This window comes from Rhinopithecus roxellana, chromosome 12 (assembly GCF_007565055.1).
Source record: "Rhinopithecus roxellana isolate Shanxi Qingling chromosome 12, ASM756505v1, whole genome shotgun sequence".
Taxonomy (NCBI): domain Eukaryota; kingdom Metazoa; phylum Chordata; class Mammalia; order Primates; family Cercopithecidae; genus Rhinopithecus; species Rhinopithecus roxellana.
Window position 1 is genome coordinate 26201132 of NC_044560.1, and position 23290 is coordinate 26224421.

General features: G+C 52.2%; 1 protein-coding gene across 6 annotated transcripts in view; it reads left to right on the top strand.

Moving 5' to 3' along the window:
- The first annotated feature begins 1863 nt into the window (after positions 1–1863).
- ARHGEF10L (Rho guanine nucleotide exchange factor 10 like) overlaps positions 1864–23290 on the top strand; it is a 182075-nt gene continuing 160648 nt past the window's right edge. For 4 of the 6 annotated variants that reach the window (XM_030912689.1, XM_030912694.1, XM_030912693.1 and 1 more), the window contains exon 1: positions 21301–21497. The gene's annotated coding sequence lies outside the window, so the exon portion shown is untranslated. Of the gene's footprint in view, positions 2014–21300; positions 21498–23290 lie in introns of those variants that run through there. The other 2 variants (XM_010373032.2, XM_030912690.1) reach the window with 2 other exon arrangements.

Here is a 23290-nt window from a genome sequence, read left to right on the forward strand (position 1 = left end):
GAAGATGTTGGCCAAGATCTAGGGGTGATCAAAACTGACAATATGAACTCAGAGTGAGGCCGGGTGTAGTGGCTCAAGTCTATAATCCCAGCACTTTGGGAGGCTGAGGTGGGTAGATCACCTGAGGTCAGGAGTTCGAGACCAGCCTAGTCAACATGGTGAAACCCCGTCTCTACTAAAAATACAAAAATTAGCTGGGCATGGTGGTACACGCCTGTAGTACCAGCTACTTGGGAGGCTGAGGCAGGAGAATCACTTGAACCTGGGAGGCGGAGGTTGCAGTGAGCTGAGATTGCACCACTGTATTCCAGCCTGGGCAACAGAGCAAGACTCTGTCTCAAAAAATAAAAAAAATAAAAAAAAAGAAAAAAGAAGAACTCAGAGAGCTGGTCCCACTGCCCTTAAGCGGCATCAGTGCCAGGTGCAGTGGTTCACACTGGTAATCCCAGCACTTTGGGAGGCTGAGGTGGGTGGCAGATTACCTGAGGTTGGGAGTTTGAGACCAGCCTGACCAACATGGAGAAACCCCATCTCTACTAAAAATACAAAATTAGTCAGGTGTGGTGGCGCATGCCTGTAATCCCAGCTACTTGGGAGGCTGAGGCAGGAGAATTGCTTGAACCCGGGAGGTGGAGGTTGCAGTGAGCCAAGATCGCACCATTGTACTCCAGACTGGGCAACAAGAGTGAAACTCCATCTCAAAAAAAAAAAAAAAAAAAAAAAAAAAAAAACATCAGCATAATCAGAGCCATCATTAGTGCCAATTCTCTCGGAGCCAGGAGCCCTTTCCCTACACAGTCTCATTTAATTCTCACAAAAACCCCATCAGGCAGGGCCTATTATAATCATCCCAGGTTAAGAAGGAGGAAACTGGATGGGCACAGTGGCTCACGGCTATAATCCCAGCACTTTGGGAGGCCTAGGCAGGAGGATCACTTGAGCCCAGGAGTTCGAGGCCAGCCTGGGCAATATGGTGAAACCCTGTCTTTACAAAAAATACAAAAATTAACCAGGCATGGTGGCGTGTACCTGTGGTCCCAGCTACTTGGGAGGTTGAGGTGGGAGGATCACCTGAGCCCAGGAGGTTGAGGCTGTAGTGACCCATGATCTGATTGTCCCGCCACTGGGTGATAGAGAGAGCCCTTGCCTCAAAAAAAGAAAATGAAAACAAAGGAGGAAACTCCAGCATGGCTAACCTGGTGAAACCCCGTCTCTGCTAAAAATACAAAATTAGCTGAGCGTGATGGCGGGTGCCTATAATCCCAGCTACTCGGGAGGCTGAGGCAGGAGAATCACTTGAACCTGGGAGGCAGAGGTTGCAGCGATGCAGTGAGCCAAGATTGCGCAATTGCACTCCAGCCTGGGCGACAACCAGAGACTCCATCTCGAAAAAAAAAAAGGAGGAAACTGAGGCTCAGAGAGACAAGGCCGGTTGCATGATGTCACACGGCTGGAGACGGCAGGGATTGGCACTTGCATCTTTCTGACGTCAAAGCATATTCCTTTCTACCTTCTCTGGCTGAAAGGGGTGCAGCCCATGGGTTACCCTCCAATCCTGCCCTGTACCCGGGCCCTGTGTGCCTTCCCAGGCCAGCAGGCAGTCGTCGGAGCTCAGCCCTACTGCTTGGCACCCCCCTCTGGAGGCCCCATCTTGGTTCTCGCCCCTCCCTTCCTCACCCGAGCCAGCTTCCTGGCCCTCCCAGGCTGGCTGATGGATGGCCCAGCCCTGGCTGGCTTGACTCAGTCTAGCTTTTCCTCGTGGACTGCCAGGGCCGCCTCCTGTCCTCCTGCTCACCACCCTCGCCTGCCCGGCAGGTCGGGCAAGTGAGTGACTCACATACCTGGGCTCTGTGTGGGCCCAGCCCTGGAAGCCAGTGTACTCACCCTCTGGGCTCCTGCCTGCCCTGCCAGCTACTTCAACCAACAGACGGGACCCTTCCCAGTAGAAGGGGGCTGCCCCTGTCACTTGTGCTCCCTTCCCGGAGGACTGCGATTGGACTGCACAGGATTGAGGTCAGTTTCCTTTCTGTTTTTAACCATCTCTGCCCCTCGCTGAGTTGGAGGAAAATCTTTTGGAAGTCGTGGGGGAGGGGTCCCCGCTGTCATTGACACCCTTGTGCATCAGGCCCAAGGACACCTTGCTCCCTCTCAGCAGGTGCTGGAGCTTGGGGCCACCTTGGGATGGACTCAGTGAGGAGAACCATGCTGGGTGCCTCTATGGGTGTGACCCCAACCCTGCAGCCACCTAGCGGGGCAGGTCATGGCAACCTGGAGTGAGAACGGCAGAGGTGGACTTCAAGGGCATGTGTAGGGGGGTACTTTCCTCACTTCCTTCTTAGGATCACAGGGTGAGGGACGCAGCCTACGATGGCTTCAGTTCAATGGCATCATTTTACAGCTGGGAAAACTGAGGCCTGGAGGAGAGGGAGTAACTGAGGTGGATTGATGCATTGGTGGTGGAACTGGGGCTGGAAGCCGGACTGGCTGACTCCCTGCCCAGGGCTCCTTCCTTGGTCCTCCTGGCTCCTGGCTGTTTCCCCCTGCTTCTTCCCCCCTCCGTTAGCTCTCTCCCATGTCATCCGGGCCTCAGCAGGGAGGAGGAATGCAGCTGGTGGGAGCCATTTCACAGGAGGATTTTATGGGCTCACAGTTGGGAGGCATTTTGAAGGTCATCCAGGCCATGAACCTCTGACAGGTGGCTGTTTAGCCACAGCTTGACTATCCCCGGCAATGGAGAGCTCACTTTTTTTTTTCCTGAGATGGAGTTTCCCTCTTGTTGCCCAGGCTGGAGTGCAATGGCACGATCTCGGCTTACCACAACCTCCACCTCCCAGGTTCAAGCGATTCTCCTGCCGCAGCCTCCCAAGTAGCTGGGATTACAGGCATAAGCCACCACGCCCAGCTAATTTTGTATTTTTAGTAGAGACAGGGTTTCTCCATGTTGGTCAGGCTGGTCTCGAACTGCCAACCTCAGGTGATCCACCTGCCTTGGCCTCCCAAAGTGCTGGGATTACAGGCGTAGCGCTCACTGTTTTTGGAGGCAGTCTCTTTTATTTGCATGGTCAGTGTCTGGCAAATTACTGGGCACTTACTTCGTGGCGAGCACTTTGCTAACAAAGTACAGTAGGTGAGTAAATGCCTTTCATCCCCGACACCCCAATGAGGTAAGTGTTATTGCTATCACTCTTATTTTATAGCAGAGGAAACAGGCACAGAGAGGTTAAGTAACTTACTCAAGATTTCACAGCTTGAGGAGGAGGAGCCGAGTTTTGAACCCAGGGAGTGTGGTTCCAGGGCTTAGCCAAGCTCTTAGCTGTTGTACTTGGCTGCTACCATAGGAGAACGGGACTTCCTAGGGAGGGGGTCCTGCCTGGCATGGTGAAGCTGAGGTCGGAAAGGGGACATTCAGGTGACTGCGTGACGCTCTGGTTGGTTGGCCTCCTGGGGCTGAAATGCCACCATCCAAGCTCTTCTCCTGTCACCTGCTTTGCCTCCTTGGCAGATTACCCTATTCTCACGTAGCCCCCAGCTACCAGAATCCAGGACCAATGACTGATGACTCCCAGGACAGTTGCATGCAACAACAGAGGGAGGGTTGAAAGCTGTGGCCCGGGATCTCCAACACCACTGTCAGGGTTTCCTTGGAGTGTCCTGGGCAAAGGAGGCAGGAGGTGAGAGTGGGCGTGGCAGAGGGGCGGGAGGGGCCTGGGCCCTGCGTCTGTTTCCTTCTTAACATTTTGACCTCCTGGAGTGGCACCTCACATGCTGCCTGTCCACACCACCTTGCCCATCTATTTAGGGGAGCTTGGTGGTTAATGAGGGCAGCGCCTCATCCTAAGGTGCTGGACAGTTTACGAAGCCAGCCAATGCCATCCTGAAGGGTGCTCACAATAGCCTGGGGAGCTGGGAAGGGCAGGAATGGTGATAATGCTCATAGTTGAGGGATGGAGGCTCAGAGAGGTCAGGTGAGCTGCCTGGGGCCGCACAGCTAAGTGATGGAACAGAGTCAGATCCTGCCTCCCCAGAGGGCTACCCCTCTCTTCTGTCCCCACAAAGGCTTGCTCTGAGTGTGATGCCAGGAGTCCTTCTGGCTGGATCTCTTCAGTTAATGAGACTTCGGGACTTTCAAGGGGATGACTGGCCTGGCTCCATTCACATCCCCGATATCTTCTTCCAGGACTTCCTCTCCAGGGCAGTCACGGGAACAAGAGATTCTTAAGTTGATCCCATCCTGTCTTCTCCCTCTTGTAATGATAATACTAATTACAGCAATATTAACTACTAATTCTAGTCATGTTCCTGGTGGCACACGTCTGTGGTCTCAGCTACTCGGGGGGCTGAGATGGAAGGATCGCCTGAGCCCAGAAGTTTGAGGCTGCAGTGAACTGTGATTGCCATTGCTACATTTTCTTTTTCTTTTCTTTTTTTATTTTGGAGATGGAGTCTAGCTCTGTTGCCCAGACTGGAGTGCAGTGGTGTGATCCCGGCTCACTGCAACATCTGCCTCCTGAGTTCAAGTGATTCTCCTGCCTCAGCCTCCCAAGTAGCTGGGACTACAGGTGCCCACCACCACGCCTGGCTAATTTTTGTATTCTCAGTAGAGATGGGGTTTCACCATGTTGGCCAGGCTGGTCTCGAATTCCTGGCCTCAAGTAATCAGCCCACCTTGGCCTCCTAAAGTGCTGGGGTTACAGGCGTGAGCCACTGCACCCAGCCCACCATTGCTACATTTTCATTTATTGGGCACCCATCGTATACCAAGCTCTGTGCCAGGCATCCTTCAGGCCATAGCTCATTGAACCCTCCTGGCAACCCCATTTCACAGATGAGGAAGCTGAGGTCCAGAAAGATGAAGTCACTTGCCCTGGGTCACATAGCTGGTCAATCACACTGAAATCACCAGTCAGAAAGTTGAAAGCACACTTCACCCAAAGTCACCACCCAAGGTCACACACTGTTCATGGCACAGCCAAGACTAGAGCCTGGCTTGGCTGAATCCTGATTTCCTGCTCTTCCCACTCAGTGCCTCTGGGTTGAGCTACAGTGGGATTTCTGAGCCATGGATTCTAGAGTTATTTCTGCCTTTACAGGACATTAAACAAGCCACTGAATCTCTTGTGGCCTGGGTCACACCATCTGAGTGCAGGGGCTGGTGACTTATTCCCTGTGACTGATAGCCATGTCTGGGAATGCTTTTCAAACACTGGCACATGCACACAGAGAATTAGTATGAAGAGAGGTAATTACCCAAGGCATGTCTCCAGTCTCTTCTGTGACTGAAAGCTTTGATATTTAATCCTTAGAATGAACTTGGACCTCCGGGTATGGTGGCTCATGCCTGTAGTCCCAGCACTTCGGGAGGCTGAGACAGATGGATCACGTGAGGTCAGGAGTTCGAGATCAGCCTGGTGAACATGGTGAAACCTCATCTCTACTAAAATACAAAAATTAGCTGGGCAGGGTGTTGTGAACCTGTAATCCCAGCTACTCAAGAGGCTGAGGCAGGAGAATCGCTTGAACCTGGGAGGTAGAGGTTGCAGTGAGCTGAGATTGTGTCACTGCACTCCAGCTTGGGTGACAGAGTGAGACTCCTTCTCAAGAAAAAAAAAAAAAAAAAAAAGAATGACCTTGGACCAGCCTGGGCAACATAGTAAAACCCCAACTCTACAAAAAACAAACAAACAAACAAAAATTAGCTTGGTGTGGTGGCTCGCCTATTGTCCCAGCTTCTCAGGAGGCTGAGGTAGGAGGATCACTTGAGCCCAGAGGTCGAGGCTGCAGTGAGCCAAGATGGCACTACTGCACTCCATCCTGGGCAGTGGAGTGAGACCCTGTCTCAAGGAAAATTTTATATATATATATATATATGTGTGTGTGTGTGTGTGTGTGTGTGTGTGTGTGTGTGCATATAAAATGACCTTGGGATGCAGGAACACAAGCCATGTTCTATTGTAGGGAAGCTGAGACTCAAGGACATGAACTCCCTCACTCAGGGTCACAGGACCAGGAGATGGGGAACCAAGGATTTGAACTTGGTCTGATCTTCATGTTCCCAGAAGTAAGCACCTCCCATCATGTAGAGAGGCAGCTCCCCGGGGAATGGGAGTCTCCCAGGGTACTCAGACGAGAAGCAGTGAACAAGTTTGCAGCATGGACTCCTTGGATTCCAGGAGGCCAGGCTTATAGGAAGAAAGTTTAGGAGCTTAGCAGGTAGGTCTGAGGCAGGTGGCCTGGTGCTGCCTGGTGCTGCCACCAAGTAAGTCCTCTTCTCCCCTGCTCAGGCCTGCTCCCATTTTTTCCTTCAGCAGAATGACAGAGACCCCCTTCCCCCATCCTTCCTTGTCTCAGAAACAAAGGCAGCCTTTGTTTCAGGGGGAACCAAGAAAACAGGGAGCTCTCCGGACCACACTGTGACCTGCTCTGCAGGTAACCCTGGTCCTTCCTCCTGGCCCAGCCAAACCCAGCTCAGCTACTATAGAAACATCCGATACCCCAGCAGGGGGAGGGAGGAGAGGGAGGGAGCCAGTGGGGTTAAGTAGGAGCCCCTGCCCACCTTCTCCCTCCTCATCTTAGTCTACCCTGTCTCTCCCCGTGAGCAGTGTTATAATTAAATCTGATAAGCATCCATTCTATCTGGTAAAAAGGGTCCCAATGTCATGGTTGGTTTGAGTCAATTGGGGTGGGGGATGGGACCCTAGGCTGGGAGCCAGGAGGCTGCCTCTGCTCCCCACTCCATTCTTCACGCCCTGCATGACCTTGAGCAAATGCTTGCCCTCTTGGGGCCTCAGTTTCTCTCTCTAGGAAAGCAGGATGTTGGCTTGCGCCATGGGTTCTAGTCTTGTTCCTGGTGGCACACACCTGTGGTCTGAGCTACTCGGGAGGCTGACATGGAAGGATCGCCTGAGCCCAGAAGTTCGAGGCTGCCGTGAGCTGTGATGACACCACTGCGCTCCAGCCTGGGCAACAGAGCGCGATTTCTTTCCAAATAAAGAAATAAAATCATTTTCTTAATAATTTTTTTTTTTTTTTTTTTTAAGTAAAGAGACTGGGTGATGTGGCTTATGCCTGTAATCCCAGCACTTTGGGAGCCCGAGCTGGGCAGATCACTTGAGATCAGGAGTCTGAAACCAGCCTGGCCAACATGGTGAAACCTCGCCTCTGCTAAAAATACAAAAATTAGCCAAGCATGGTGGCGTGTGCCTGCATCCTAGCCACTCCGGAGGCCGAGGCGGGAGAATCGATTGAACCCTGGAGGTGGAGGTTGCAGTGAGCTGAGATCCTGCCACTGCACTCTAGCCTGGGTGACAGACCGAGACTCTCTCAAAAAAAAAAAAAAAAAAAAAAAAGTAAAGAAAACCAGGAGGAAAATAACTAGAAGGCAATAACTCCTTCCCCCACCCCCTATTCCTCAGGGCCCTGCCAGCTCTGAAAGTCTCTGAATTGCTCGAATGGATGGCTCCCGGGTGCCCTCTCTGGGTTCCCTGCCAGTGCTCCCTCTCCGTCCTCCCTGCATGGCTGCAAAGCCCAGGGAGCACAGGAATGCGGGGGAGGTTCTTATGGCTTCTGATTTTCGGGGGACTGGCCAAGACTGGAGTGATCTCTGTAGAAACCTGCCCCTAGTCTGTGTGGCCAATTTTTGGAATAAACCCGAATGCCAATGTTTGCGGGAGAAGAGGCCTCCTAAGTCCTTTCCACCTTATTAGTGGAAAAATGTGGACTTTTTGGTCAGACCTGGGTTCAAATCTCAGCTCTGTCCCTTCAGATGGTGTGAACTTGGTTGAGTCACTTGGTCTCACTGAGGTGTTGAGAGGGTTGAGAGTTATCCCAGGCAGATCACTAAGCCTGGTGCATAGCAAATGCTCAATGAAAGGAAGGCCATGTCTTGGCACCAGGTTTGCCCCCGCTCCCTGTTTCTGACAAATAGACAAGGCTGGCTGGGCGCAGTCACTCACACCTGTAATCCCAGCACTTTGGGAGGCCAAGGTGGGTGGATTGCTTGAGCCCAGGAGTTTGAGACCAGCCTGGGCAACATGGCGAAACCCCATCTCTACTGAAAATATGAAAATTAGTCAGACGTGGTGGTGTGTGCCTGTAGTCGCAGCTACTTAGAGGCTGAAGCATGAGAATTACTTGAGCCTGTGAGACAGAGGTTGCAGTGAGCCAAGATCACACCACTGCACTCCAGCCTGGACAAGAGTGAGACCCTGTCTCCAAAAGAAAAAAAAAAAGACAAGGCTCGGGGATGGCAGGATGCCTCGTTGTGCTGTCTTGGACGGCAATGACTTGTTCCATTCAGGCGGTGGATGTCTCTAAGTGGGGCAGGGATCCCACTCTGCTTTCTAACCTTTTTCTCTTTTTCATTTTCTTGAAAAGTTGTTCTGGAAACTACAAAACTGGGCCACAGGCCTCCATGCCTGCTTTCCTGGGACTACTGGGTTGTTTCATCTCTGAGTCTTGCTTCTCCCACAGGAAACTGGAAGCCCTGGGCTCTGATCAGGGAATGCAGGGGTGGGGGAGGGGGGAACCTGCTTCACATTGATCTCACCCCAGTACCGGGTGGCTGGCTGACGCCGCTGATCAGAATTCATGTGGTCGGAGGATTTGTGGGTCAGCATGAGATCTTTTAATACACCAGAGAATCATCTCCCTAAAGTTCTAGGCTCCTGGCAGGTGCTCCACACACAATTCTGAGACAGCACCCAGGGAATGGGTTGGGATTGACTCTGAACAGAACTTGAGAGTCTGGCAAGGCTCTGTTCCCAGGCCCCACCCTGGAGCCACAGGGCAGGGAGCTCACTACATTGGAGACATTTTATGGTGCCACCCTTACCCCCCAGCCGGAGCTCATCCAGAGACCTGTAGTTTGGAATTGAGCAGGTTAAATTCCCTGGTGACTTCTGGGAAAATGCTTGATCAGACTCTCTACGCTGCAGTCTTTACTGAGCTCTCTCAAAGTTTATCACCCCCAGGATGCTCCTTTTTTTTTTTTTTCCTACCCCTAAAACATCAACATACTCTTCTCTGCTTTGCCTGGAATCCTTGCCAGGGGATTTTCCAGTTAGCAGAAAAACTGCATCCAGTTTCTGACCTATTCACTGAGGGGGTAGGTGACTGGGAAAGGAGGGTTATTGCCCTCTAGTGCTTTTCCTCTTGCTTTTTTCTCTTTCTTTCTTTCTTTCTTTCTTTCTTTCTTTCTTTCTTTCTTTCTTTTTTTGTTTCTTTCTTTCTTTCTTTCTTTCTGTTCTTATCTCTCTCTGTCTCTCTCTCTCTCTCTCTCTCTCTCTCTCTTCTCTTCTTCTTTCTTTCTTTTCTTTCTTTCTTTCTTTCTTTCTTTCTTTCCTTTCCTTCTTTCCTTCTTTCCTTCCTTCCTTCCTTCCTTCCTTCCTTCCTTCCTTCCTTCCTTCCTTCTTTCTTTCTTTCTTTCTTTCTTTCTTTCTTTCTTTCTTTTTCTTTTTCTTTTTTTTTTAGATAGAGTCTCACTCGGTCATCCAGGCTGGAATGCAGTGGCACGATCTCGGCTCACGGCAACCTACGCCACCTGGGTTCAAGCGATTCTCCTGCCTCAGTCTCCTGAGTAGCTGAGACCACAGGCATAAGCCACCATACCTGGCTAATTTTCATATTTTTAGTAGAGATGGGGTTTTGCCATGTTGGTCTCAAACTCCTGGACTCAAGTGATCTGCCTGCCTTGGTCTCCCAAAGTGCTACGATTATAGGTGTGAGCTGCTGCACCCAGCCCCTTTCCTTTTCCTCTTGGTTTTCTTTACTTAAAAAAATTCATTAAGATAATTATTTTCTTTGTTTGTTTGTTTATTTATTTATTTGAAACAGAGTCTTGCTCTGTCCCCCAGGCTGGAGTACAGTGGCATGATCACAGTTCATTGCAGCCTTGAACTCCTGGGCCCAAGTGATCCTCCCACCTTGACCTCTTAAAGTGTTACAGGCATAAACCACTGTGCTTGGCCTCCTTTTGGTTTTCAATTGTATTCATCTGTCCATCCATCCATCCAGCCATCCAGCCATCCAGACATCCATCCTCCATCCATCCATTTGTCTACCACCCATAATTTTTATCCATCCATCCATCCTCCATCCATTCATTCATCTAAAGACTGTTTATTGAATTCCTCTTCTATGCCAGGCACTGCATTCTGGAGACACAGCTCTGTGCACTGGATACATGATCCTGCCCTCAGGAAGATTACAGTATAGCAGGGGTAATAGACAATTTAACAAGCACTATAGTACTTGGTGCTACGGCTCAACGTCTCTGCTTATCGGTGTGCTCATCTGTTGTGTGGGATGGTTCCAGTACTTACTTCATGGGATTATTTTGTTTCCGTGGCATAATACAGTAAAGGGCTGGCTCAGGTCTTGTCGTGTAGCAAGTGTTCAATAAATGTTAGCTATGTTGATGGTGATGGTTGTGATGATGGTGATGCAGATGATGATGATTAAGATCATTTTGTTTTGTTTTGTTTTTTTGAGACGGAGTCTCGCTCTGTTGCCCGGGCTGGAGTGCAGTGGCACAGTCTTGGCTCACTGCAACCTCTGCCTCCTGGGTTCAAGTGATCTCCTGCCTCAGCCTCCGAAGTAGCTAGGATTACAGGCACATACCACCACACCCAGCTAATTTTTGTATTTTTAGTAGAAACAGTGTTTCACCATGTTGGCCAGGCTGGTCTTGAACTCCTGACCTCAAGTGATCCACTTTCCTTGGCCTTCCTTGGCCTCTCATGCCTTGGGTTTACAGGCATGAGCCACCACACCCGGCCAATTAAGATCATTTAACACAGGGTCTGGCATTAACTAGTTAACCAGATGTATCCATGAGTTGTTCTGAGCAGTTGGCTTGTCCTTGGCAGCCACAGACAGTAGAGGCGATGGTGACATAGGGCAGACCCCAAGCCAGCTTCTCAGGATGGGGAAGCCCGTGAGCAAACCACCTCCACAAAGGTGCTGTGGATGCCAGCCGTGGCTTCTGGGCTGGGTCTAAGGGGTTCTTCAGAGAAGCCTGGGCCACCACAGCTGCCTATCTGGTTTGCCCAGTTAGGAGCTGGTTGAGAAGCATCTGAGGGCAAAATGACCCATGAGATGAAATGCTGTGGACTGCCTTCGCAGGGGCTGGGGCAGGCTATCTGGGAAGTTCCTGGGAGCTCAGAGGAGGCGGGTGGCACTGGAGGATGAGAGGAGGCAGCTATAAGGGAGGCTCCAAGCAGAGCAGCCAGGAATGATCGGGGGTCCCTGGTAACCTTCCATGGGGCTTATGGGGCCATGGGGCCAGGAACACATCAGTCTTTTTTTTTTTTTTTTTTTTTTTTCTGAGACGCAATCTTGCTCTTGTTGCCTAGGCTGGAGTGCAGTGGGACGATCTCGGCTCACTGTGACCTCTGCCTCCCAGGTTCAAGCGATTCTCTGCCTCAGCCTCCTGAGTAGCTGGGACTACAGGCACCTGCCACCACGCCCGGCTAATTTTCGTATTTTTAGTAGAGATGGGGTTTCACCATGTTGGCCAGGCTGGTCTTGAACTCCTGACCTCAGGTGATCCACCCGCCTCGGCCTTCCAAAATGCTGGGATTACAGATGTGAGCCACCGCACTTGGTCACACAGCAGTCTTGTTTCTTTTACTGGCGGCTCCTGGAATGGTGCTGGGCACACCCTAGGCACCTGGGATGTTTGTTGAATGCATGCCAAGTCTCTTTTGGGATGGTTTGGTCTCACTGTCATGCTGGCTTACCTGGAAGGAACAGTGGTTCTGGAACCAGAGAGAAGAGAGTTCAAACCCTGGCACCTCCACTTACCAGCTCTGTGGGACAATGGGTAAGACATTTTCCCTTTCTGAGCCTCAGTTTCCTCATCTGCAGAATAGGAATTGCAATATCAACATTGAGGGTTGTTGTGTAGATAGGAGATGGTACAGGGGGCAGTGAGGTTGGCACTCAGAAGGTACCCATGAAGAAGCAGCTGTTATTGTCGTTATCCATGCATCTGTGGTGACACCCAGGGTTGTGAGCCAGTACTGTGGGATTGAGAAGGTGGGGACAGAGTGTCTGCTGGACCCACATTGTGAAGTTTTGGGGCAGTGTGGTGGGGTAGAGTCAGATAGACCCGGAATCTGTTGTTTACTTGCTGTGTGACCTCAGGCACGCTACTTACCCTTCTGGACCTCAGTTTCTTGTATGAAAAAGGGGATCTTGAAAGCAGCCATTCTAGTTGGGCATGGTGGCTTATACCTGTAATCCCAGCAACTGGGGAGACCGAGGTGGGTGGATCACTTGAGGTCAGGAGTTCGAAAGCAGCCTGGCCAACATGGTGAAAACCCCGAATACAAAAATTAGTCGGGCATGGTGGCAGGCGCCTAGAATCCCACCTACTTGGCAGGCTGAGGCAAGAGAATTGCTTGAACCCGGGAAGCAGAGGTTGCAATGAGCCGAGATCGTGCTACTGTACTACAGACTGGGTGACAGAGCAGAGCAAGACTTCATCTTAAAAAAAAAAAAAAAAAAGAAGGCAGCTATTCTACAGAGTTCTTGCAATAGTCAATGGGATTATGCATGAAGACTACAGAGCCTGGCGTATGGTAAATGTAGACAGATGCACAGTAAAAGTGGGGACATCATCAGCACAGGTGGCCTTCAGAGGAGGAATGGGGTGAAAGGTCTTTGGAGGGGTGAATGTGGGATACAGTGGGGACTCTGGGTTTCGGCGGAGGGAAGGGGCTCAGGGCCTCTTTCATGTCATGTCCCTGATGTGCTGAGTCTCCCTTCCAAGGTGACCCACCTCCTGTGCCTCTGCTGACCCTCTAGGTGGGTCAACATGACCATCCTGGGCTTTCGGGTCTCATAAGATGTCATATCTGGGAGCTTAACCTCTTGAGTTCTTGGGGGAAAACTTGGGCAAGCTTAACCAGAGGTCACACGGTCTGGGGGAAGGAGCATGGATTCTGGATTTAAACCTCAGCTCTTTTACTCTCCCACTGTGTGACCTTGGACAAGTCACTTAACCTCTCTGGGCCTCTGTATTTATTCATAAAGCAGGATAGAGCCACCTTCCTTGCGGGGTTGCCTGGAGGCTTGGCACACAGTGGGCCTCTGTAAACAGGAGAGATGGGTGTGATTCCATGCAGCCTCCACACAGTCTCCGCAGAGGGCAAGGGAGTAGATGTTAATGAGCTCTGGGGCTGGTCCAAAAAGCCAGTCTATAAAACCCCTGCCTGCAGCTTCTGGTGTGTTGCTCATGGGAGTTTATGTGAAGGACACAGCCGGATAACAGCCCATTGTTCTGAGTGGGGATGGTTTTATGACTCTTAGAAAGCGTCTTTCATCTGGGAGACCAGGGAGCTTATGGAGCCTCCCCGCCCTGGGCAGTGAAACTGTGGGATGATGAAGGTTTCTGGGGCTGGTGCCAGGCTGCAGCCATGGCCAGGCCCTCCTGCCACAGCCCAGGCCAGCCAGTGGGAGCTGAGCACCCACCCCCTGCCACCCACCCACCAAGTGTCACTGAAGTCTCTCTCGAGGCCCAGACCAAGGCCCTGCCCTCCTGAGGACCTCTTGCCCTGGCCCACAGTCTCCAGCCAGGTCTGCTTGGCAAGGCTGGAGGTTCACTGTGTCCCCTGGGCTCTCTCCCTGCTTCCTCTCCTCAGCAGCCAGTGACACATTCCCTCTATCTTTATGGCAACTTCTAGAACAGGCCCTCTGCCCTGTCTGCCATCAGCTGACCAGCAACTCTTATGCCTGGGAGCCTGGCCTGGTGCTCTGAGCCCTGGGTTGGAGCAGTAATCTGATGCCAGGAAGCAAAGACCTTGTCTGCTTGTCCTTTCTGGCTCCTTGGCCAGGCCCCAAGCCGAGAAATGCAACCTCCCCTTGGCTCAGCAGACAGCCCCAAGTGCTTTGCCTGTTATCCCTAGGGGAGGCTGCAGATACCCCTGAGGAATAGGTGGCCCCCTGGGGCCTGTGGGGTTTGGCCTGCTGGGTAGAGGAGCTGTATGTGTTTGCAGCTGCCTCTGATACCCCAGCCCACATTTACCCTGTGCTAAGGCTTTGTCCTTTGTCCCTTTCCCCTTGACCTTTTTTTTTTTTTTTTTTTTTTGAGATGGAGTCTCGCTCTGTTGCCCAGGCTGGAGTGAAGTGGTGTGATCTTGGCTCACTGCAACCTCCATTCCCCAGGTTCAAGCTATTCTCCTGCCTCAGCCTCCTGAGTAGCTGGGACTATAGGCGCAGACCACCACACCCAGCTGATTTTTGTATTTTTAGTAGAGACGGGGTTTCACCATATTGGCGAGGCTGGTCTCAAACTCCTGACCTCAGGTAATCCGCCTGCCTCAGCCTCCCAAAGTGTTGGGATTACAGGTGTGAGCCACCGTACCCGCGCCCCTCCCCCCTTGGCCTTTTCTGTTTTAGGAGATACAGGAAGGCTGATGCAGGGTGCTGGGGATACCTTGTGCCTTAATTGGTCCCTCTCCTTGCACAGGACTCAGGAATGCCCCCTTCGTCCTGCACCAGGACAGTAGCCAGGGACAAACAGCACCACCTGAATATTCATCTCTCCTCTCATCATAGGCTTCTTTGCTTTCAAGGAATAAAAATCCACTCAAGTGGTTCAAGTGAAGGGGTGCTGAGTAAGAACAGGTCATCTTGACGAACATTCAAGGCTAGGACAGAGTGTCTTTGTGCCTCAGTTTCCTCATCAGTAAAATGGGGATAAAAGTATCCACTTTATAGGGTTACTGTGAGGATTAAATGAGCTAATACATGTGAAGTGTTTAAACAGAACCTGGTATACAGAGAGTGCTATTAAGCGTTTGCTACTATTATTTTATCATTATTTTTGTAGAGATGGGGTCTTGCTATGTTGCCCAGGCTGGTCTTGAACTCTTGGGCTCAAGCAGTCCTCCCAACTTGGCTTCCCAAAGTGCTGCAATTATAAGTGTGAGCCGCTGTGCCAGCCTGCCGTGGTTATTTTGACACTACATCACCAGGAGAATGGGCTACTCGGACTGGTCTCTCCTGACACTAAGTCCCGTAAAGGTGCAGCTCAGGGAAGTCAGGCTTCCTTCCGCCTGATCCCCTGGAACACCTGTGGCTGTGTCTTTGCCCTTAGCTTGCTTCCCCCCAAATGCAGGTCCTGGGTTATGAAGAACCTAGAAGGCTTTAGGGGTTGCTTAGTGCATCCCAGCTCCCCTCAAAATGCCTGTCCTATCAAACAGGGGCAGGAATGTTATGGAAAGAGGGTTTCAACTTGGTAAGACAGACTCTATCATCCTCATTTGTAAGCAAAATGTGACCCATTCTCTCTTTGATACTAGCCTGTTCACGATTGGCTTGATGACGTAGTGCATAACAAGGACTGGCTGCTGGCTGGGCACTCTCCATTCATACTGCCTATGCAAGGCGGGTATCCAGACTTGGGAAGTCCACATTCCCATCCACCTACTTTCTTTCTTTCTTTTTCTTGAGACGGAGTCTTGTTCAGTCTCCCAGGCTGGAGTACAGCAGCGCGATCTTGGCTCACTGCAACCTCTGCCTCCTGGGTTTAAGAGATTCTCCTGCCTCAGCTTCCTGAGTAGCTGGGATTACAGGCGGCTGCCACCACGCCTAGCTAATTTTTGTATTTTTAGTAGAGACAAAGTTTCGTCATATTGGCCAGGCTGGTCTCGAACTCCTGACCTCAAGTGATCCACCCACCTCGGACTCCCAAAGTGATGGGATTATACGTGTGAGTCATTGTGCCTTGCCAGCCACCATGCCCAGCCCACCCATTTTCTGTTTTTTTTTTTTTTTTTTTTTTTTTTTTTTTGAGAAGGAGTCTTGCTCTGTCGCCCAGGCTGGAGTGCAGTGACACAATCTCAGCTCACTGCAAGCTCCGCCTCCTGGGTTCAAGTGATTCTCCTGCCTCAGCCTCCCTAGTAGCTGGGATTACAGGCACGTGCCACCACGCCCAGCTAATTTTTGTATTTTTAGTGGAGACAGGGTTTTGCCATATTGGCCAGGCTGGTCTCAAACTCCTGACTTCAGGTGATCCGTCTGCCTTGGCCTCCCAAAGTACTGAAATTACAGTTGTGAGCCACCATGCCCAGCCACTTTCTTTTTGATCTACTACGGCAGAGGTAGATCAAAGTTTTTGATCTACTTTTTTGATCACCCTCAAACTTTTTGGCATCAGGAACTGGTTTCGTGGACGTGGAAGACAATTTTTCCACGGTAGGGGTTGGGGGATGGTTTCGGGATGATTCAAGTGCATTACATTTATTGTGCACTTTATTTCTATTATTACATTGTAATATATAATGAAATAATTATACAACTCACCATAATGTAGACTCAGTGGAAGCCCTGAGCTTGTTTTCCTGCAACCAGGTGGTCCCATCTGGGGGTGATGGGAGACAGTGACAGATCATTAGGCATTAGATTCTCACAAGGAGCGTGCAATCTAGATCCCTCGCATGTGCAGTTCACAATAGGGCTTGTGGTCCTCTGAGAATCTAATGCCACCACTGCTTATCTGACAGGAAGCGGAGCTCAGGTGGTAATGTGAGTGATGGGAGTGGTTGTAAATACAGATGAAGCTTGCTTACCTGTCACTCACCTCCTGCTGTGTGGCCTGGTTCCTAATAGGCCACAGACTGGTTCTGGTCCATGGCCAGGGGATTGGGGACCCCTGCACTATGGAACTGACTGGTAGGAGCAGGGCCAGACTGGGAGGCAGCAGCGAGGGTCCTGGGTCCCCATCTTGGCTTTTCCACCAGATTGCTGAGCAACCTTGGACAGGTCACCTAGCCTCTCTGACCAGGGAAATACCACCCCTGTACACCCTCATTCCCTCTTTCCCAGGTCAGCAGTGGAGACAAGGAGGACGGACTCCTGAGTCCCATCCAGATGTAATGTATCATTGATGATTTTGCTTACACAATAAATCCTGCCCTCACCAGAGTGCTCACTGAGTGGGTGATTCTGGTTAATTGAATGTTCTGGGACATGGAAATGTTCCCAGAAATCCTTTTTGTTCCTTTTGTGGCTATTGAAACCCATCCACTCATCTATTCAGCACATATTTGTTTCGTGTCTATGCTGCAGCAGGTTTTGGAGCAGGTGCCGGGGATACCACCCGGAATGAGACAACAGAGTCCAGCCTCTGTGGATTCACAGTCCGGGGAGGAGACACGTGGCAAACATGCCACCACACATGGTAGGTAGGGCACACTGACCAGGGAATGCAGGCTACGGGTAGGAACCAGGGGCCCCGTGTGGAAGTCCTTGGAAAGAGCTCCCAGAGAAGGTGCTATTTATGTTGACAGCACTAAAAAGCAATTAACCATAGCGTCTGTGGGACGGAGTAGTCAGGGGCATTCCAGCCTAGGGCAAAGGCTCAGAGAAACACCTGTGCATTCATTTGTGCTGTGGAGTTAGAGTGTGCAACTGGGGTAGGGCGCAATGGCTCACACCTGTAATCTCGGCACTTTGCGAGGCTTGAGTCCAGGAGTTCAAGACCAGCTTGGGCAACATAGTGAAACCACATCTCTACAAAAAAAAAAAAAAAAAAAATACAAAAATTAGCAGGGCATGATGGTGTGCACCTGTAGTCTCAGTTAGGAGGTTGTGGTAGGAGGGTCACTTAAGCCTGCGAGGTGGAGGTTACAGTGAGCCGAGATCACATCATTGTACTCCGGCCTCAGTGACACAGCAACACTCTATCTTCAAAAAAGAAAAAAAGAATGTGCTTTTGGGAAAGTGAGAGTGAAGAGGCAGGTGCATGTCAGGAGGACAAGAGTACGTGAGGATGTGGCCTGCTGAGGGCTGACCTGGACTGTGAGGGCGGCAGGTTTATTTATTTTCCAGCGTATGTTTTGTGATGTGATTCTTTCTCATCAAAGTGGAGAGTAGAGGGGGAAAATGAAATCAAAACACTAAATCACAGAGGAGGGGCCTCAAATCAGAGGAGTGACAGAGGGCTGGGAGTGACACTGACAAGTAGAGAGCACAGCTGTGTCTAAAGGGCCACCACTCCTGGGGCCCTGCAGAGTGTGGCCATGGGGGAATGTGGACCTGACATTATCAGATCTTCAGATTTGTTAAGAGAAGCTAGAAATCTGGCTTTTAATTTTTTTTTTTCAGAGACAGGGTCATGCTGTTGCCTAGGCTGGGGTGCAGTGGTGGGATCATGGCTCACTGCAGCCTCAAACTCCTAGGCTCAAGTGATCCTCCCACCTCAGCCACCTGAGCAACTGGGACTACAGGCATGCACTACTGCATCTGGCTAGGTTTATTTTTTATTTTTGTAGAGACGGGGGTCTCCCGATGTTGCCCAGCCTGGTCTAAAATGCCTGGCCTCAAGCAATCCTCCTGCCTTGGCCTCCTAAAGTGCTGGGATTACAGGCATGAGCCACTGCTCCTGGCTGCAATTTGACTTTTTATGGGAAATCTCCCAATGACTAAATGATGGCAACTAACAACAACAAGAAAACCACTATAGGCAAAACAAAATGCTTCTGCAGACTCAATTTGTTTTATGAGCAGGTGGTTTGGAACCCTAGACCCAGAGGGTTCTATTGATAAGGGTTCTAGGGTGTCCTTTAGAATCCATTACAATCCTCTAAAGGATATGCCCCTAAACTGTGCTGGACTCTGGGGGGACAATGGGGGTCTGGGGCATGACCCCTGCCCTCAAGGCTGTATCATAGCTGCCCTCAAGCTAGATGCGTCAAATCAGTTATCACCCAGAGCCAACTTATAACAAAAGGACTAGGTGCTATAGAGAGCTCAGAGGAGGGGGAGATCAGGGAATGGAGGAGGCCATGTGAAAAGGCCTCCTGGGGATTCTGGGCCTTGTGATGGTTCTCAGAGGGGAGGGTAACACTTAGTACAACCATAGAAGGTAACGGCATCCTGAGCTGGAGGAGTCAGACATTTCGGGATCAGATGAGAAATAAAATAAAGGAGGCTGGGCACGGTGACTCACACCTGTAATCCCAGCACTTTGGGAGGCCGAGATAGGATGATCTCTTGAGCCCAGGAGTTCAAGACCAACCTGGACGACATAGTAAGACCACCATCTCTACAAAAAAAAAAAAAAAAAAAGAAAAAGAAAAAAAAATTAGCCAGGCATGGCTACCTGGCAATACAGGCACTACAGGCACCACCATGCCCACACCTGCAGTGCCAGCTACTCCCAGGCTGAGGCAGGAGGATTGCTTGAGCCCAGGAGTTTGAGGTTACATTGAGCTGATTGTGCCAGCCTGAGCCACAGGGCAAGACCCAGTCTCTTTTTTTTTTGAGACAGTGTCTCTTTCTGTCACCCAGGCTGAAGTGCAGTGGCATGATCTTGGCTTACTGCAACCTCCGCCTCCCAGATTCACGTGATTCTCCTGCCTCAGCCTCCTGAGTAGCTGGGATTACAGGCGCCCACCACCACACCCGGCTAATTTTTTGTGTATTTTTAGTAGAGATAGGGTTTCACTATGTTGGCCAGACTAGTCTTGAACTCCTGACCTCGTGATCTGCCCGCCTTGGCCTCCCAAAGTGCTGGGATTACAGGTGTGAGCCACCGTGCCCAGCCAAGACCCCGTCTCTTATAAAAGAAAGAAAGAAAAAAAAAAAAAAAACCAGATAGCCATGGAAGAGGTTGGAGTAAATTGTGTAAGACTGCGATGTTGGTCTGGGACGTGTACTTGGCTCTGGCACGTGTACTTGGCTCTGGCTATGACAGCAGGACTCAAAAGTCCATATTCTGGTCCAAAGCTTAATACCATGAGCCTGAGGTCACTCAATGGACATCTGAAGTGTTCTTCCTGCTTTGCTAGCATCCCCAAATCTCTCCTGTCTGCTGTCCTGCCATCATTTATTCACATCAGGGCAGGGGCCGTGCCTGTTGTGTTCACTGATGCCTCCTGCATGCCTAGAACGATGTGTGGAACAGAGCAAAAATGCTCAAAGAATATCCACCGCCTATTACTATGAGCCAGTGTTGCCCCAGCCTGGGGCTCAGGACAACTCTGTGGTGCTTATGTTCTTGTGTGGAGAGGGATAATAAACAAACCAACAAGTCGGTGAATAAGACGATTTCAGAGTGGCCTGTGTGACTTGTCTCACTGCACTGTAGCTTTCTGTTTATTTGTGTCTTCTCCTAAGCCTATGAGCTCCGAGAGGGCGGGGCTGGGGTCTGTCTGCTTCCTTGTCTCACTGGTAGCCCCTGAGGTTGGTGCCTGACAAATAGGGAATACTAAGAAAAAAAAAAAAAAAGTTTTTGCCGGCTGTAGGCTGTAAGGAACACAAGCTGAAAATGATTTCAACCTACGTGCACCTGTACCCTTTGGAGGCTGCAGAACTTATCATTATCAACCCAGGAGTAATTGCTGATAAGCCCGCGTGTGAATTTCCTTGCAAATAGAGAGGTAGCGGGGGAGTGTTTAACAACAACGCGGATAATCTTAATTAATAACCTGATAACTGTAATTAATTGCATCATATCCAGAGGCCCTCTTTGGAATTTCAGGAGGGAGTACCTAGTGTTTGGCAGCTTTGGAGCTGCAAAGGCAGGGGAGTGCTAGGATCTCAGTCCCAGCACTTTGCTGCTCAGTGAGCTTTGCCAAGTTACTCACAGTTCTGAGCCTCAGTTTTCTTCTGGGGAAAATGGGGCTACATCACTGGGGTGTTGTCAGTCTCAAAGCCGCCAATGCCTGAACCCGCCAGGGTTGTTCTTGGAGGTTAGGGTGCATGGCTGCAAGGTTCCCCATGTTGCCATGGCGGGGGTGGGAGGGCAGTAGGGGGCCGCTGAGACTGGTTGAGGGGCAGGTCATAAGTCTAGGGTTTCCCCTGGGGCCCGCCCAGGAATCTCTCACCCATTTGGGGGAACCTCAGGGCAAAATGTTGAAGCCGGGAAGAAGCCGGGAAGCCGGCACCCTGCGCGCCTGCGGGATCTCTCCGCGGGAGAACGCGAGAAGGAGAAGCGGGAGGCGGGAAGCGGGAACCCCGGGATGGGTGAAGGAGCCAGGAGGTCGTCGTGTGGCCGGGGACGGGTCCCATCCCCGCGGGCCGCAGTTTCCGCCCTGTACTGTGGGGGGCCGGGTGGGCTGCCGGGACCGCTGGGGGCTCGCAGCGGGTTGGGGGAGGCCCCATCTCCTTCGCGGCGCGCTTGGAGCAGGGAGGGGGCGCGGCGGCCGCGGCCCCGGCCACCAGGGGTTAAGCGGTGACCTCAGCCGCGGCGCCCCGGGACCGGGCGGGTGGGGGCGGCGCCGCGTCGCGCACGGCGGCGGCGGCGGGACCAGGCCTCGGAGCGCGGCGGGCGCGGGCGCAGTCCCGGCGGCCCGGACCTCGCAGGCGGGCGGGCGGCGCGGCCATTGGCTCGGGCGGCGGCGGCGGCGGCGGCGGCGGCTGCGGTGGGGGCGCCGTCCCGGCCATGGGCGCCCGCGGCGGCCTGAGGAGCTGGAGGCGCGGCGCCGGCCGCCGAGCGCCTTTGTGAGCGGCGCGCATGACAAAGGCGCGGGCCCGGTCGGCCGAGGCGGGTGAGTGAGCGCGGGGGCCTGCCTCCGCGGGATCCTCGCGTGTCCCCGAGTCTGCGAGTGCGGGGGAGGCGCTCCAGGCGCCGGGTCCTCCGGAGGTCCCGGGCGTGTCGCCGTGGGCCGGCAGGGGCTGTGTCCGCCGCTGTGTCCCTGTGTCTGGGTGTGAGAGCCCCGCGCCCGCGTCTCCCCTCTGTGTGGGTCTCTTCTTGTGTCACTGGAGTTCTGGTGTTACTAGGGCGAGTGGCCTTTGTGCTTCAGCTTGTGTGTGTGTGGCCTCCAGCCGGTTGGGGTCAGGACAGTTTGGGACCCCCCCACCCCCACCCTGTGCCTCACTTTCCTCTGTGGTCCACCTCCTCCTGCGCTGACCTTGGGGGTCCCTGGGATCGGGTGAAGTCAGGGAGTGCCCCTGTCGCCTCTGTGGTAAGTCAGCCTCTCCCACCCTGGACCCCCGCCCAGAGGCGGAACGGGACGGCCTCCTGCAGGAGGAGACTGTGGGAGGAGAGGATGCCGGGTCAGCCGGAGGCCGTGGCTGCAGAGCCGCCAGTGCGGATCCTCCCTGGAACAGGAGGGCCCTACATGAAGACCAGCCTCCTTGGAGTGTCTGGGATGGCCTCTGAGAGGGAGCGTCGGCCTGACTGTAGGGAGCATGGGGACAATTCTTCCTCCCTCTCCCAAAGCGGGGCCCTGGGGCAGGGGTCTCGAATCTTCCTTTGGCCCTGAAAGCCAGGAGGCCCTGCGTTGCGTCAGTGCCAAGCAGAGAGGTGGTGGCTGGTGGACTGCACTTCCCCACTGGCTTTGGAGCTCAATTGCTGCCCCAAAGTCCTTGGCTTCCCTTAGGGATGCTACTGGGAAGCCACGCACCACCTGCCAGTAGCCCCATCTGCTCCTCCTCGGATTCTGGGGAGAGAGGGCAGGTTGTGCAGGCTCATTAAAATGCATAGCTCTTCCTGGCATCCGCCCAGCACTGTGCCCCCCACGGTGTTCAGGCCCTGGACACACAGACTAGATAGCAGGTCAGCCTCCGGAAATCTCCAAGCTCCCTGTGACTGTGGGCTGGGGACTGCCCTTCCCCTTCCTCGGGCCCTCAGGGTGAAGCTCAGAACCCTCCTGTAAGGCTTCCTGTGGTGCCCGAATATGATGCTCGCTCTGTCCCCAGGCACTTGCCTTCCTGAGGCCCCCTGTCCCTTCCCCTTCCACCAAAGAGCCTCTGCGGGCTGTTCTCTCTATCCAGGAAGTGGGTCCCATCCTTCACCTCTTTGATTTCTCACTTGAGAGCTACTTCCTCTCCAGTGAGCCAGGCTAGCCCCAATGCTCTGAGGGTTCCTGCCCCAGTCATGGGGGCGGGGGGCTTTTTTTTACGGTCTTCCAGTGGAGCAGGGACCATGTCTGTCCTTGATCACAGCTCAGAACAGTGCCTGGTGCATAGTGGGTGCACTACACATAGTTGCTGAATAAATGAATGTCAGTTCTGTTCCAAGTTTTAACTCTGGAGGAGTCTGGGGAGGGGGGAAAGCTGGTGGACTGCTCTGGGGCCCAGGTACCAGGTTAGTATGAGAGGAGGTTGGGTGTGGTGGCTCACACTTGTAATCCCAGCACTTTGGGAGGCCAAGTTGGGTGGATCACTTGAGGTCAGAAGTTTGAGATCAGCCTGGCCAACATGGTGAAAACCTGTCTTTACTAAAAATGCAAAAATTATGGCCAGGTTCAGTAGCTCATGCCTGTAATCCCAGCACTTTGGCAGGCTGAGGTGGGCAGATTACCTGAGGTCAGGAGTTCAAGCCTAGCCTGGCCAAAAT